Consider the following 17,434-nt stretch of genomic DNA (forward strand, 5'->3'; position numbering starts at 1 on the left):
GGTCAGTAATTAACTGTTGTTTTGTTCTGCTCATAATAAATAGTCAGATAATACACTGTAGTTGAAATACAGGTCAGTGATTAACTGCTGTTTCGTTTTACTCCTACAATATTAAGTATCTTATGGAACATTTTCATTTACTCACTGTCAGGTCAGTGATTAACTGCTGTTTTGTCTTACTCCTACAATATTAAGTACCTTATGGAACATGTTAATTTACTCACTGACAGGTCAGTGATTAACTGCTGTTGGATATTAAGATTCACCTTTCCTGACTTTGCTTGCTTGCTGGCTCATTTTACAATATTTGTGATTGTTAAATCATTTATTCCGATATTGTTCTTACATACTTTGAACTTAATAGTATTCCCTATATTTCTTAACGTTTCTCGGTTATTTCATTACTTTCTCGGTTATTTCATTATTTCATTTTGTATTACATATGGCATTTTCGTATAAACCGTGATTATGAAATAATAATACGAAGATTTTTCATTTCATGACTTTAAGATGCAATGTATAGAGACGCCAGGTACTAACTGCTTCCATGAATAATTCATATTGTGTGCAAGCTCACCTTGGATGGCGCAGATGTGATCGGCATGTCACATTTAACATAGATGTGACATGCATGTCACATCTTGTGGCCTATTTTGTTTTGATGTGCCATCTTTTTGCTAATTTGTTCATATGATGTTTTGATTGTCTTGTCTTACAGATACTTTTTCTAGTCAGTTTACGGGGATCAGACATTATCATATTTTACGTAACTGCTAATCAAAGCTTGTGAATCTGATCCCCCTTCTTGTTTTTTAAATTGTTCACATTTATACCGTCATTTTAATAAATGACATTATTCATCTCTATGAAAGTGTTTTATTTGACTTATACAAAATTAGCAAAAACAAGCTGCGGTGAGCTTGCCTATAAGCATAAGAATACATAAAACAACAATTTTTAGAATAATAATTGTATTTATGTATTGAATGCGTTAACTTAAATGGAGGATTCCGGTAGGATTAATTTTGGTAGATTGTGAAAATTCTTAGATCCACGCCTTTGTTGATGGATTACATATAATAGGTGTAAGGTCACGTGGTCAGTTCAGCGAGTCATTCAGTTTATTGTGATAACCCGCATGCTGACCACGCAAACATCAGGCACGTGTATTTTGAAGACCCTCCTCCACCCCTGCATTCCTACCCCTTAAAATGGGTATTAATCTGTCATGTAATATGATATATTTGATTGGTTCTGATTTAATTTTGTTTTTATATAAATATTTATATTTTTGTACATGTATTTTGTTTACTACGATCCTTTGCCTATTTTCTTTTGATGTTCCATCTTTTTGCTAATTTTTTCATATGATGCTTTGATTGTCTTGTCTTACAGATACTTTTTCTAGTCAGTTTTGGGGGATCAGACATTATCATATTTTACGTAACTGCTTATCAAAGCTTGTGAATCTGATCCCCCTTCTTGTTTTTTAAATTGTTCACATTTATACCGTCATTTTAATAAATGACACCTATTTTGTTTTGATGTGCCATCTTTTTGCTAATTTTTTCATATGATGTTTTGATTGTCTTGTCTTACAGATACTTTTTCTAGTCAGTTTTGGGGGATCAGACATTATCATATTTTACATAACTGCTAATCAAAGCTGGACTATTTTGTTTTGATGTGCCATCTTTTTGCTAATTTTTTCATATGATGTTTTGATTGTCTTGTCTTACAGATACTTTTTCTAGTCAGTTTACGGGGATCAGACATTATCATATTTTACGTAACTGCTAATCAAAGCTTGTGAATCTGATCCCCCTTCTTGTTTTTTAAATTGTTCACATTTATACCGTCATTTTAATAAATGACATTATTCATCTCTATGAAAGTGTTTTATTTGACTTATACAAAATTAGCAAAAATAAGCTGCGGTGAGCTTGCCTATAAGCATAAGAATACATAAATATAATTCTGTATATTCACTCGTACAGAAATATTTCTTCTGAAACATTTTCAAACTTTATATTGATTTAATTGATCATAAGGGTTTAGATTACCTACAGATTAATCATAATAACAGATTTTACCAGCAAAATAAAATTTTCAAAAATGCAGCTTATTTAATAGCATTTACAAATGAATTAATTTCTAAAACAAAGATATGATTTGTTAATTTTCCTTTTAAATTTTGTAAAGCACAATCAGATTATTAGCACAAATTATAAAATTGAGAAGCATAATAATTACTTCTTCCTAATCTTTCCATGAAGGAAGTGCAGCTATATATTTGTTTTATGTGTAACTTAATATTAGATGTATTACAATTGTTGTTGATAATATATGAATTTTTTCCAGAAATAAAACAAAAACTGAGTGCTCAAGAAAGAGAGATGGAAGGTAATTTATTGTTTTGCTTACTATTCATATACCTGTTAATGTAAACATATTTCATTTGGCTTACTATTCTTTCAAGAACACAGGCAACATACCTTACCTACTTATAGTTTTTCTAGATATACCTAAATTACCATTATATAACTATCAGATGTTCAGCGACAAATAATCAACACGCATTACCTTTGATTTTTAAAAGATATCAATTTATGTAAATTCATGGATAATTTAAGGTAGGATTCTTCTCCTTAATCTGAATAGTTGAATTCAAAGTATATTTGCATTTATGTCTTATATATTTAGATGTGAGGGATTAAAAAGATAGTATTTTTCTTTCCTCATCACAATTGTACAACTTTCATAAGAATGGTAAACTGCGTTTGAAGACTAGCACGAACTTTATTGTTAGTGGAATGGTGGCGTATGAAAATATTTCAAGTTCTATTCTGCTTCTCAGAATTATTATAGAACAATAAATTTATATTTGATTTTTACACACTCAAAGATTTGAAGAAATTTTCGAATGTGAGATAGATTTATAACAAGGGACTAAAGTTTCAAAATATATTAAATAAATATGATTTTCCAAGCATACAAGAACTATGTCAGCTTTTATAAGCTTATAATCTACATTGTAAGTAGAGATTTGAGCCAAAAATCCGTCAAATGTGTTTTTTTCTCTTAGTAAACAATCAAAATTTTTCCTTTTGTATCTTTTTGTATCTTTATGTGACAATTTCATCATATGTGAAAATAAGAAAAAGTTAAATAAACGAAGATAATAAAATTATGTTATACATGTATATCGTTACAAGAGGCCCATGGTGCACATCGCTCAGCTTAGTACTAATGGTAGGAAAAAGTAGAATATGGCTATTTATTGTAAAGTTTAAATCCAAAAGTACTCCCATGACCAATCATGGATTTGCTATTTTTAGAAAATGATTTTTTAAGGAATTTTCCTATATATATCTTTGAAAACTTTGGTCGGCCATTTTGGCCCTATCCTACCCCTGGGGGTCATGATTTGAACAAACTTGAATTTACACTACTTGAGGATGCTTCCATATAAATATGATGAATTATGGCTTTGTCATTCTTGAGCAGAATATTTTTAAAAAAATTTCCTATATATTTCTATGTAAAATTTTGGTCGGCAATTTTGGCCCCATCCTATCCCTGGGGGTTATGATTTGAACAAACTTGAAACTACACTATCTGAGCATGTTTCCACATATATATATATATATATATATATATATATATATATATATATATATATATATATATATATATATATATATATATATATATATATATATATATATATATATATATATATATATATATATATATATATATATATATATGCACCAAAGGTCGCATTTTTTCTATTGTTTTATACGAAGGTTATCTACACCATAACCCATGGGTGGAGCCCTCAAAACCCATAGACGAAGCCTTGAATTGCATTCAAAACAAAACTTTATTTTCAATCTTTAATAATTTGTCACTTACATACACTTGTTTGCAAAATATTGACAAAAACAAAAAATAATGAATTAGGTCGACATCTTTCAAGCAGAAACGATAATATCTTTTTCAATCCATTTAAACAAATTTTGTTTATGCCACAATCTCGGAAGTACCTTAGTATTCCGACACATAACATGTACAGTGCTTGGAAGGGAGGGGGTGCGTATGGCTGGCCATCTTCTGCGAGGTAGGCAGTTAATCTTTAAAGTTTTCACACTCCAACTTGTATTATTTCCTTGTGTTTTTACTCTCGGTAGACTTTAGAAGGGTTTCCATATCATCGTAAAATTTCCCACATGGATCGTCAGAACGGTCCAACTGCTGTAAAACATAACTATGTCAAATGAAAAACCATATTAGGAAATGTTTTTGGAACTTGTACATCATCTTCCTGCCATATTAAGAAATCGGAGAGTGCTATTGTCCATGCGAATTACCGTATAAGTTTTTAATTGGTTTTCTCCAGATACCCCATAGAGAGGTTAAAAGGTCACTCGAAGGCTGCGCCTTCTCGTGAGCTTAAACCTCTGTATACGGTATCTAGAGAAAACCAATAAATAATATTTTCCGGAAGAATGCTTTACAATAGGTAAAATGATAAATGTTGTTTAGTAAAAGAATTTTTAAATTGCATATTTTCTTTATTTAATCAATTATTCAATCTTTAAAAAATGTTAACAAGGGCAATAACCCATTCTAACGTCTCTTCATTCAGGCATTTGCCTCATTGTACTTCTAATGTAAAACAGTTTCCCTGACATTTACAATTCAAAAGTACGTTTTACGTAGGAAGTATTTAATTAGGAACATTCAGCATCAGAATTTTGCATTTTCAGCCACTTTTTAAGTCCAATTTTTTTTCATTATACTTTTTACAAAAAATGTTCGATTTTTTATGTTGACGTACACTTTTATTAATTTATGTTTCGCATCTTAAATAATATGGTGACCAATACAGAATTTGCAATAATTGGAAAATTTAAAGTATATTACATGAAAATAAATGCAATTTTTGCACTTAGAACCATTAAAATTGTGAGGGTGAAAAGATTGTTTCAAACAGTATTTGTTACCCTAATTATGGTGATATTTTTTTTCAGATACAAAATTTAATCTGATTGCTAAAGAAAGAGAAACAGAAGGTATTTGTAGTTGTTTTGTTTACTAGAAATAAATTTGTATTTGTTTTCTTTTAAAATCAAGATTGATTTAATTGAATAATTTTACGATTTTGACAAAAAGTTATGTATGCATTCGATTGATTGATTGATTGTACATTGTTTAACGTCGTCCCTCTTGAGAATTTTTCACTTATATGGAGACGTCACCAATGCCGGTGAAGGGCTTCAAATTTAGACCTATACTCGGCACTCAGGACCATTGAGCAGTGTGGGTTCTTTATCGTGCCAACGCCTACCGTTACACGGGACCTACGTTTTTAAGGTCATATCCGAAAGACCCGTGACTTTTACTTCTAGTGCCGAGCGCTTGGCGAAGGAACAGTCACTACCTTTGTTTACGTCTTAGGTATGACGCGGCGCCGCGATCGAGAATCGAACCCGGGCCTCCCGATCATGAAGCGAACGCTCTACCACTAGGCTACCGTGACCGGTGTGTATGCATTCGAATTATAGATTAAGATATTAAGTTTTATTTTATATATTTTATGCCTATGCAATAGTTAGCTGTCCGTCGTCCGTCCGTCTATCTATAAACAATTTTCAAATGCTTCTCCTCCTACAGGTTTGGCCTGATTTCAATAAAACTTGGTACAGAACTAGACTTCACTAAGATACTAAATTCTGTTTATCAGTTTTTAATTTTAATTAACGGTGTTGCCGTGGTTACTAAAAGAAGAATTTTTAAAAAGTAATTTCAAAATGCTATTCCAACAGTTTTGGTCTGATTTCAATTCAACTTGGCACACAACCAAACTTTACTAGTTTATTGTTTTTTATCTAATTTAAAACAATTTATTGTTTTTCTTAAATTTCAATGAATGGTGCTGCCGTGGTTACTAAAATAGATTTTTTTAAAAATACATTCAAAATACTACTCCTGCTGCCGTTTTGATTTGATTTCAATATAATTTGTCACACAAGTAGACTCAACTGATATATTTTTTCATTTCTTTTTAAAGGTCATACGAAACAATGACCTTAGAATTTTGGATTGTATACACTCTACGAAAATGAGTACATATGAGCTACATTGATAAGCCTAAAATTACATTTTGGATTTTTCACGCATGTTGGAGGCATCAGAATCTATCAAAGTAACCTGACTGTAAAGATGAACTTCAACCAGCGCGACCTATCTCTTTTTGTTAATAACGTCAGTAAGACCCACTCGCTACATTAAGTACTACTATTTTCTAGCCAATCATGTCTTATGCAGCGTAATTTTTAAGAAATATCATTGCTTAGACTAAAATTTTGCATAAATACCCCGGTATATGATTTTCAAACAAGCATTTGTCTTTTATCATCCTGTTGCATGTTTGCAAGAATATAGCATTTTTTATCTGTGTAATTATTGTCATCTTTCTACATTTCAATCTAATGAGAGAGAGAGAGACGATGTCCGAAGAGAGAACTTCTGTACTCGAGATATATATAAATATAGACACTGTTTAAGCAATATGAACTGCATGTTTGACATCTGAAATATCTTGCAAATTTGAAATTAACAATTTCAATGAAAAAAAACAAAAAACAGAACATTTATAAACTTCTGTTGTTCATATTTTCTACGAAAGAACTTTTTATACGCTTTGATTAAAGCCAAATTGAATTGTTGTCGTCCTGTACAACAATATAATTCTGTGTATTCACTCGTACAGAAATATTTCTTCTGAAACATTTTCAAACTTTATATTGATTTAATTGATCATAAGGGTTTAGATTACCTACAGATTAATCATAATAACAGATTTTACCAGCAAAATAAAATTTTCAAAAATGCAGCTTATTAAAAAGCATTTACGAGGGTTGTCCCATAAAATCGTGGACAAAGCGTTTTTCTCGAAAAGTAATGGGCGCACTAAGCTGAAATTTTCAGTAAATGTTTATTCATCATATTTAAGTGAATCATAATGTTTTTTATAATATATATTCAAAAATAAAGATTTTATTCTGCTTGAATGTGCACAAGGTATTGTCCTACGGCGCACGGTAAAAATAGCAAGGTTATATTAGAGAAGACATAAGAATTAATTCGTAATAAAAGTTTTCAAAACATAAGATTAGGATGAAAATTATCCTTATTCCATTCCTTAATCAATTCTGTCATCTTTTAAAAAATTTCAAGGCATTTGGTTAATTTTTGGCAGTTTTCCGAGCATTTGAAATGGGAAAGTAATAAACACAATGCACGAAAAATGGCGACTTTTTATGACGTTACGGCGCACCGGAGAGCAGTTCAGAGAGATTAGGATGTTGTAATGACGCCTTAAGAGACTTTAAATGAATACAGAAGAAAGAAAATGTGAAAATTATCACCAGATCTTTAGTATATAAATGAAATGAAAGTTTTCTTAGTGAAGTCTTCGTGGTCGAGTCCCCAGATAGTACAAAACATATGGACAGACTGCCATTTGTAATAGCAAAGGACGCTGTCACTGTCGACGGTCGATGTGAGATTCTCTTTTAGTTGAATGATGGTGAGAATACTGTGTGTAACTTGCTAATAAATATTCAGAAGATCGCATGAGTGTGCCACATTGGTTTCTTAACTGGTTATAGATACTCACATATGTAAATCAATAAAAATTTCTAAATTTAAGTGGGGCTTATCCAACTTTAAGTTTAGCAAAGATGAAACGTGACGCTGTTTTAGACACTTTGACGTTATCATCCGTGCGCCGTAGGGCGATACAGTACATAACATAAAATATCACAATTTGTTTACCTATGCATATATATATTTGAAATTTGCTATGTATATTCATAATTTATCTACTAAAAAGTGGTGAAAATTTCAGAACGCAGTGATGATTATTTTTCAAACTAGACAACTTGTCCACGATTTTACGGGACAACCCTCGTACAGTTAAATAAATTTCTAACACAAAAATATGATTTGTTTATTTTTCTTTTAAATTATGTGAAGCACGATCAGACAATTAGCACAAATTATAAAATTGAGAAACATAATAGTTACTTTTTCCTAATCTTTTCTTAAAGGATGTGCAGTTCTATATTTTTTATGTGTTACTAAATGTTAATGATAATAATAATAATAATAATTTATTTAGAGATGGTAACCCGATTAGTGCGAACACTTGTCTTCCTCGTGGCCTTCTTTGAAAACACATATACAATGCATGTATACAATAAATAAAATTACAATTATGGGAACACTAAAAATCAAGCAGCATGTTACAAACAAATAAAAACATCAGCATTTCAGTATAGAGAGAAAGAAAAAAAATCACACATACTCATTGCGTTGTTTAAGCAGAAAAAGTTGAACACTTCTTTTAAATATTGCACGGGATTGAGAATTTCTCATATCAAATGTTAGATTTTTGACAATTGTTGTTGATAGTATATGAATTTTTTCCAGAAATAAAACAAAAACTGAGTGCTCAAGAAAGAGAGATGGAAGGTAATTTATTGTTTTGCTTACTATTCATATACCTGTTAATGTAAACATATTTCCTTTGGCTTACTATTCTTTCAAGAACATAGGCAACATACCTTACCTACTAATAGTTTTTCTAGATATACCTAAATTACCATTATATAACTATCAGATGTTCATCGACAAATAATCAACACGCATTACCTTTGATTTTTTAAAAGACATCAATTGATGTAAATTCATGGATAATTTAAAGTAGGAATCTTCTTCGTAATCTGAGTAGTTGATTTATTGAATTATTCAAAGTATATTTGCATTTATGTCTTATATATTTAGATGTGAGGGATTAAAAAGATAATATTTTTCTTTCCTCATCACAGTTGTACAACTTTCAAAAGAAATGGTAAACGGCGTTTGAAGACTAGCACGAATTTTATTGTTATTTTAATGGTGGCGTATGAAAGTATTTCAAGTTCTATTCTGCCTCTCAGAATTATTATAGAGCAATAAATTTATAATTGATTTTTACACACTCAAAGATTTGAAGAAATTTTCGAATGTGAGATAGATTTATAACAAGGGACTTAAGTTTCAAAATATATTAAATAAATATGATTTTCCAAGCATACAAGAACTATGTCAGCTTTTATAAGCTTACAATCTACATTGTAAGTAGAGATTTGAGCCAAAAATCCGTCAAATATGCTTTTTGTCTCTTAGTAAACGATCAATTTTTTTTCCTTTTGTATCTTTATGTGACAATTTAATCATATGTGAAAATACGAAAATGTGAAATATAAAAATAATATAAAATTATCTAATATATCCTAAAAAAGTTAGAAAATTAGAGATAATTCGGATAAGCAAATTTCCATTTTAGTTAAATTCTTTATGTCAACTTGGTAACGTTATCTTATAGGCCCTATATGGAAAATGCAAAATGAAAAAAATGCTATCTTTTGAAAAGCAAATACAGATTGCATGGCACAACAGTAATTGTATATTCTTAATGTCCGGGGAAAAGGTAATGACCTTGGCCTAACCTTGCCTCTAATACAAAAAATGGCCAAATTTAATATCACTGATACCATCACTTAGTGATATTGTCCTTTTAATTCTGTAAATTTCATAATTTTTTTAATACAAAACACTTAAAAGAAAAATATATATAGATTGATTTATTGTATATTGTTTAACGTCCCTCTTGAGAATTTTTCACTCATATGGAGACGTCACCGATGCCGGTGAAGGGCTTCAAATTTAGACCTATACTCGGCACTCAGGGCCATTGAGCAATGAGGGTTCTTTATCGTGCCAACGCCTACCGTGACACGGGGCCTACGTTTTTAAGGTCATATCCGAAAGACCCGTGACTTTCAATTCTAGTACCGAGCGCTTGGTGAAGGAACAGTCACTACCTATGTTTACGTCTTAGGTATGACGCGGCGCCGCGATCCAGAATCGAACCCGGGCATCCCGATCACGAAGCGAACGCTCTACCACTAGGCTACCGTGACCGGTATATATATATATATATATATATATATATATATATATATATATATATATATATATATATATATATATATATATATATATAACACAAAACATATATCCTAGATGTTTCTCTTATTGAAGTTTGCTTGAGAAGAAGTTTACAACACCATATATAGACATTAAAATATAAAACACAGTTTCTTCGAGAATTAGAACTTTTATACTTTTTGGGAAAAAGACAAAACAGTTCAATCTACGTTGGGCATGTCCTTAAAGTTTTGAAATATATCAAATATATATGATTTTCCAAACAAACTACTATCATGTTAGCTTTTAGAGGTTTTCAGTTTTAGGATGGATTTGAGCCAAAAAATCCATAAAAGTGTCTTTTCTCTCTAAGTTAAAGATTAAAACTTTTTTGTTTTTGTATCATTTTGTATCTACATGTATATATGACAACTTCTCCATACGTGAAAATAAAAAAAAAAATTGAAAAATTCTAGCATGTAAAAAACCCAAAAGATTTAAGAAAAGTAGAGAAAATTCGATTTAGCCAATATCAAAATTTATCAAATTATTTATGTCAGTGTGGTAGTTTTATCTTATAGACCCTATATGGTTAAATCTGTTTATACAAGAAGAAAAAATCAAGGCCATTGCCTTTTCCTTGTACATTAAGAAAAAAAAAATATGTTGCCACTCATGAAATACCTACTTATATTTCAAAACAAATTAATGTACATGTAATTCCACCCACATAAAATGTTATAAGTTTTTGCAAAAACTTTAATTAGTTTAAATCTATACCTATTTGAACTATATTTTTCGGAAGAATGCTTTACAATAGATGTAATGATAAATATTGTTTAGGAAAAGAATTTTTAAAATGCAGGTTTTCTTTCTTTAATCAATTATTCAATTTTCAAAAAAATGTTGCCAAGGGCAATAACCCCTTCTAAGGTCTTTTCATTGAGTCATTTCCTTCATTGTACTTCTAATATACAAATATAGACTCAATGTAGGTCAATATGCATTTATAATGACCCAGGATGACAGATATTGACCGAAGATACATGTAGTATATCGACCGAGGGCGCTAGCCCGAGTTCGATATACTTCATATATCTGAGGTCAATATCAGTCATCGTGGGTCATTATATATGCATATTGACCGTGCATTGAGTCCATATTTATTATATTATATAAATAATAATTTCCCAAATTTATTAATGCAATGTATATCATCCTTTTATTTACAGAGATAGTATTAACCTCGAATAAGTTGAATGGAAATGTTTCAGAATTCATTGAATATTTCTCAGAGGAAATTGTTTTGGCAATAAATTCCCCATATGGCATATCATGATAATGACGCAAGATATCTATCTCCGAATAACAAAGAGTACCCCCTCCCCCAGATTGAGAACCGCCCTTGTTTACACTTGCAGACGAAAATGCACTGAAAAATATTAAATACCTATGTCCTATAAGAAAAGATACAATCTTACATGGTATGCTTGTCTATATTTTCTTTAATCTCCGTAATCACATAAACAGTGTCAAAACTCTGCTGGCTGATTGGAAAGGTCGAATCAACCTTGAAATGGTATGTGCTAATTTTTCCAAAAAATATTCACAAATATCCTAGTAATTTTTTTGTATTATCAGTCTCAGAGTTCTTCACTAGGCCTATATGTTTTAAATTTTTTTCCTCACCTACAACTTGCGAACTTCCATGTTTGCTAAAGCGAAAGTGAAAACGAGGCAGCTCGTGCGAGTCATCATTCGCTTTCAGCGGTCGTTATTAAAAAATAAGTACTTCGTATTGACCAATCAGATTACCGGATTTCACAAAGTTATATAATATTGTAAAATAATTTCCCTGATATTTACAATTCAGAAGTTTTTTTTTTATAAAAAGGAGGTATTTAGGAACACTTAGCATCAGAATCTTGCATTTTAAGCCACTTTTTACGTACGTATTTTTCATAATACTTTTTACCAAAAATGTGCGATTTTTTTTATGTTGACGTAGACTTTTATTTATTTATGTTTGGCATCTTAAATAGTATGATGACCTATACTTTTTTTGCAATAATTTGAAAATTTAAAGTATATTAAGTGAAAATAAATGCTGTTTTTGTACTTGGAACGATTAAAATTATGAGGGTGAAAAGATTGTTCCAAACATTATTTGTTACCCTATTTATGATGAGATTGTTTTTCAGATACAAAATTCAATCTGATTGCTAAAGAAAGAGAGACAGAAGGTATTTGTAGTTGTTTTGTTTACTAGAAATAAATTTGTATTTGTTTTCTTTCTAAATCAAGATTTATTTAATTGAATAATTTACCAATTTTGACAAAAAGCTATGTAAGCATTCGAATTAAATGTTAAGATATTAAGATTTATTTTATATATTTTATGCTTATGCAATAGTAAGCTGTCCGTCGTCCGTCAGTCTATCTATAAACAATTTTCAAATGCTTCTCCTCCTACACTTTTGGTTCGATTTTAATTAATAACTTGGCACACAAGTAGACTACACTAAGATACATAATTCTGTATATCGGTTTTTGATTTCGATGAACGGTGTTACCGTGGTTACTTAAAAAATAATTTGAAATACTTTCAAAATGTTACCCCTTCTTCAGTTTTGGTCTGCTTTTAATATAATGCGGTATTCAAGTAGAGTATACAGAGATACATAATTCCCTTTATTGTTTTGTTTGTTTAAATTTTGATGAATGATGTTGCAATTATAACTAAAATTTAACTTTTGTAAAATCCTTTTTAAAGGCTACTCCAACAGTTTTGGTCTGATTTCAGTTTTGTCATAAGAAGAGACTAAATCAAAGATCATTATTATTTTGCTTAAAGTTGCAAATTTTCACGTCCAACTGCTATTTTTTTTGTTATAAGTACAGACCAGGAGAGCTTCAGTCCCAACAGAGACCTCTGGTTTTTTAATATATACAAGTATATATGTTTACGAAAATTTTGATAATTTTTTTATTTTATTTATCTTTTTGTCACCTACTGTAGTACCATTTTTTAAATGTAAAGATGGATTGAGAACTCAAAATTTCAAGAATCAAAGATGTTGCTACTTGATTCTAATATCAAGTTCTCCTAATGCACTGCATAAACCTTTTTTTCAAAGTACATGAAATATTTGTGCTACATCTGCGTGCGACTGACATACAGTGTATAAGGCTTTTTACTCATTTTTTTGTGGTTGCACATATTAAGGTCAAATACGAAGGTAAGTTATATACGAAGGTAGGTTTGTACGAGGGTTGTCCAAAAAAAATCGTGAACAATGACGTTTTTGTTAAATAAATGGTTCTATATGCATCTATTGTATATCAAAATATTTCTTATGAAAAATCAAGTCAGAATTGTTTAATTTTTATTTAAGAAACTTAATATTTTTGTAAAAATTAGTGTCTTAAAAGAGCCCAGATTGTGCACATTGATACAACGCACTTTGAAAAATTACGCAATTTGAAATTTTTTTCAAAGTACGTTAAAATTTGGGACCAAGCTAACGCACTTTGAAAAAAATATTTTTTTTTAAAGTGTGTTAATATCTACCATATTTGAATAAATGTTAAGATTTATCAATATTCCTTCAAATAATTTGTATGATAAATAACAGATCTTGGTGTAATAACTATTTATAATAAAGTCACTGTAGGACCTGATATATTGACATTTTAAATATTTAAGGTTTTAAAAAAAATAAAAAGGAAAATTAAAGGATCTTCAAAAAAGAATGGCGATTGTTTCAGTTCATTAATTCGTCCCCCTTTTTTAAATTCTAGTCATTGATAAGTAGATGTAAAGATGTATAGGGGGTACTAACAAAGGACGGCTTTATGCAACTTAGCATTTATCATAATAAAAAGGGGCCAATTTGTTTGTTCAAAACTATAAAAATTCTTTTCTCTCATATGTTTTACTGTACTTTAAAATTTCTTGTTATGATCTGGTTTAATTAACTCATTTATTATTGAAAGTTTTCAACGTCACACCAGTTAGGTAAATACATAATTATATGAATGCTTTGAGTATAGCATAGACATCGATACTGGGCAAAGGGCCAGGGGAGGGGATGGGGGCTACCCTTTTTTGGAAAGATATATACATTGAAAATGCAGCGTGCCCTTTTTAGGTTTATTGCTCCCCTTTCCCATTTGCTACCGACAGCTATATATTGGAAAGATAAAGATTTGGACTGAGGGATTTTATATCCGTCTTCTCCTCTTTTCGACGGGAGTAAATCAATTCTTTACTTTTTTGAAATATAAATAACAAATAAAATTTCTCCACGACTTAAATATTATTTTTTTTTCAAAGTGCGTTAAGAGTCTCCATGGTAAAATATAATGATGTAGACTTTACGGACTTTGAAAATTATTTTCAAAGTGCGTTGATTTGTCCCAATTTTAACGCACTTTGAAAAAAAACCCTAACCCTAACCATGAAAGTGCGTAATTTTTTCGAAGTGCGTTGCCACTGCGCATGGACCAGTCTAACGTTAAGCTAATTTCATTATAACGTCAAACATTGTGAATTTGAATTAACACATGTTCATTCACACCCAATTCATTTCTTTTTTAAGGCACAACACACTTCCAAATGCTAGCTATAATCTTTAAGTAAAGATTATAATTCATTTAATTTTTAAAGTTCAGAACAATGCACAAAAATTTATGAGCGTCATCTAAATAAACAGCTTGTTTACCCAAACTGCACAGCTCAGTTTGACGCTGCACTTAAATCTATCACAACGTCATGAATGGGCATCTCCATTATAAGTAAATTAGATATGTTTTTAAATTCTTGTAGTGTCTCTGAATTTGTATACACCGTTGACATATCGTATATACCAATCTCGAATAGATACTCCAAATATATTTCAATAATTTTGAGTTGTTTAAAGATTACGTTGTCTCAACCGTGTAAAAAGTAATTTTTTAATTGGACGCTGCCCCGTGCGCACGGCCGACGTCGCTTTTTTGTCCATTTTTAACACATATTTGTTCGGGTTTTTGTTTAGTATTTGTACTGACTATAAAGGAAGAGATACTTATGATATCATAAAATGGTTATAGCCTTTTTATTTGTGTTATATAAAATTTTAATTAATTTTTGAATTGTCTTATATAGAAAATATTTTTTATCAAAACACATTATACTAGAGTTTATGTCATTTTAACATTGATGCGTGCGCACTTTCGGCGACCTTTAAAGACCCCGATTTTTACAAAGAAATTACGTTCCAATTACCTGCAGATCTATAGCTCTCCGAAAAAATATATTGATACACCGGAGATCTACAGTGCCACCCATTGAAAAAAAAACTGTATATTTATTGCGCACAAAAAAGTGCGCTCAGTTCTTGATTAATTATTCCAAATTCTCAATTGCAAAAAAGGAAAGATTTTAAAAAATTCCTTAATCTTCAATCAAGTACTCTTGTAGTTGACATCTGAACGAAGCATATTGGACCGAATTATCTTTGAAAGCAAAATGGCAGTATAAATAAGCAAAATGTTCGCTGATTACAATATCAGGCTCAGGGGGACTATAAACAACAATTATGGGGAATATTTGTTGGTGGAAACAGCGAAAGAATATATATTAGGAACACACGGTTAGTAAGATTTTGAGATTAAAGTTTTGAAAACATGGAGAAATAAATCAAGAACCCAGCGCACTTTTTTGTGCGTAATAAATATACGTTTTTTTTTCAATGGGTGGCTCTGTAGCTCTCCAGTTTATCAATATATTTTTTGGAGAGCTACAGATCTACAGCTAGTTCCATCGATAAAAATTAAATCATTCTGATTCGTTTTTTCATAAGAAAAATTTGGATGCATAAAAGATTTATATAGCAGCATTTATTTTCACAAAAATATCATTGTCCACGAACTTTTTGGACAACCCTCGTATTAGTGGTCAGGACGACAAAAGTATCATTCAGATTGGGGATTTTCTGCTAGAATTATATGGTGAACAGGACACGAAGCATTTTTTTTTTCGATATTATGAAGAAAATGTAAAAATTTGGAAAGATTTCGTCCGAAAGTGTTGAATAATAATTTTTGTGATGGACAGAAAGACTAGCAGCACTTGAGTTTTTTAAAATATCAAATTGAAATTTATTATCCCGGGGGTAGTGTTGAACTTTTCACATTTTCATTAAGGCATTTTCTAATTATAGACGTCACCACGTAACGTCTTGGCGTAATACTTCCTATAGTATAAGTCCCATTAAAGTCTATAGAATACATAATGATAGCAAAATTTTTATCCATGAATTTTCCAATTTATAAGTGTGTTACATATTATTTGAAAAAGTGTTAATTTGTCGAATTCTGATCCATGTGCTGCCTTAACAAACCCGCTAAATGAAAATAATATCGGCAATTGACATTTTCTGATTTTCTGACTTTCTTCAACTTAAAACATATACACGTACTTATTCTGTGGCTGGGTTTTAAGAGGTTTTTATTTTAACTGTTGCACCAATTTACCATTTAGCTTTTCTTATAAAATTCCCCTGGCTTGGTATATTTAAGGAATCACTGTCTAGTTTGGAGAGTATGCCAGGACATGAACAATAGTGGGAAAAATGGGATAATTTAAGCATAACGGGCGAAGCCCATGCTTCCCACTATTTTTGAAGGCCATGGCATACTCTCCTAACTAAACAGTGATTCCTTAAATTTTATTGTGAAATAAAATTATAGACTCAGGCATTAAAAATGTAGACTAATAGATTTATATTACTCGAGGACTTCCATGCCAATTTCAATAATCCTGCACACTGATGTCAAACACAAAGGCAGCTGCATGAGATTTACATGCATATTTGGCCTCCTAAGCGTCAGCCACATAGACAGATGCGCACGAGACTTGCATGAAAAAAGTTAGAAATGGAAATATTTTATTATATATATTGGTATATAATTTATAATGCAGTTTTAGCACCAAGATAACATATTCTGAAATTTGTCTTCACCTGAAAACCTTTACTGAATGTGATTTGTTTATATTTGTTTTTTCATTGAAAAATTACCAATATTTTCCAAGTCTTTTTCATAGTCCAGTTCTTAATAGAAAAAAATCTTAGAACCATCAACTTTTCTAAACTTGTGACATGATATTAATATTTTTTTTTCAAAGAAAAAATTTGTTTGTATCATCTGTCCTTAAATGGCATTACAAACTAGGGGCCAAAAAGGTGTATTAGCCTATCTTGTCCTCTTAAACGTCAAGTATTGTAAGTATACCAAATACATAGTATAAAATACTTTTAAGGTAGTGATTGTATGGCCAGTAAATTTTTTAGTCTTCTTAGTAAATTTCCCTAATAATTTTTACAGTGTATATTTTGAAGCTGAA

The sequence above is a fragment of the Saccostrea cucullata genome, unplaced genomic scaffold (assembly GCF_032062105.1).
Source record: "Saccostrea cucullata isolate Sc308-1 unplaced genomic scaffold, CSIRO_AGI_Scuc_v1 ctg1853, whole genome shotgun sequence".
Taxonomy (NCBI): domain Eukaryota; kingdom Metazoa; phylum Mollusca; class Bivalvia; order Ostreida; family Ostreidae; genus Saccostrea; species Saccostrea cuccullata.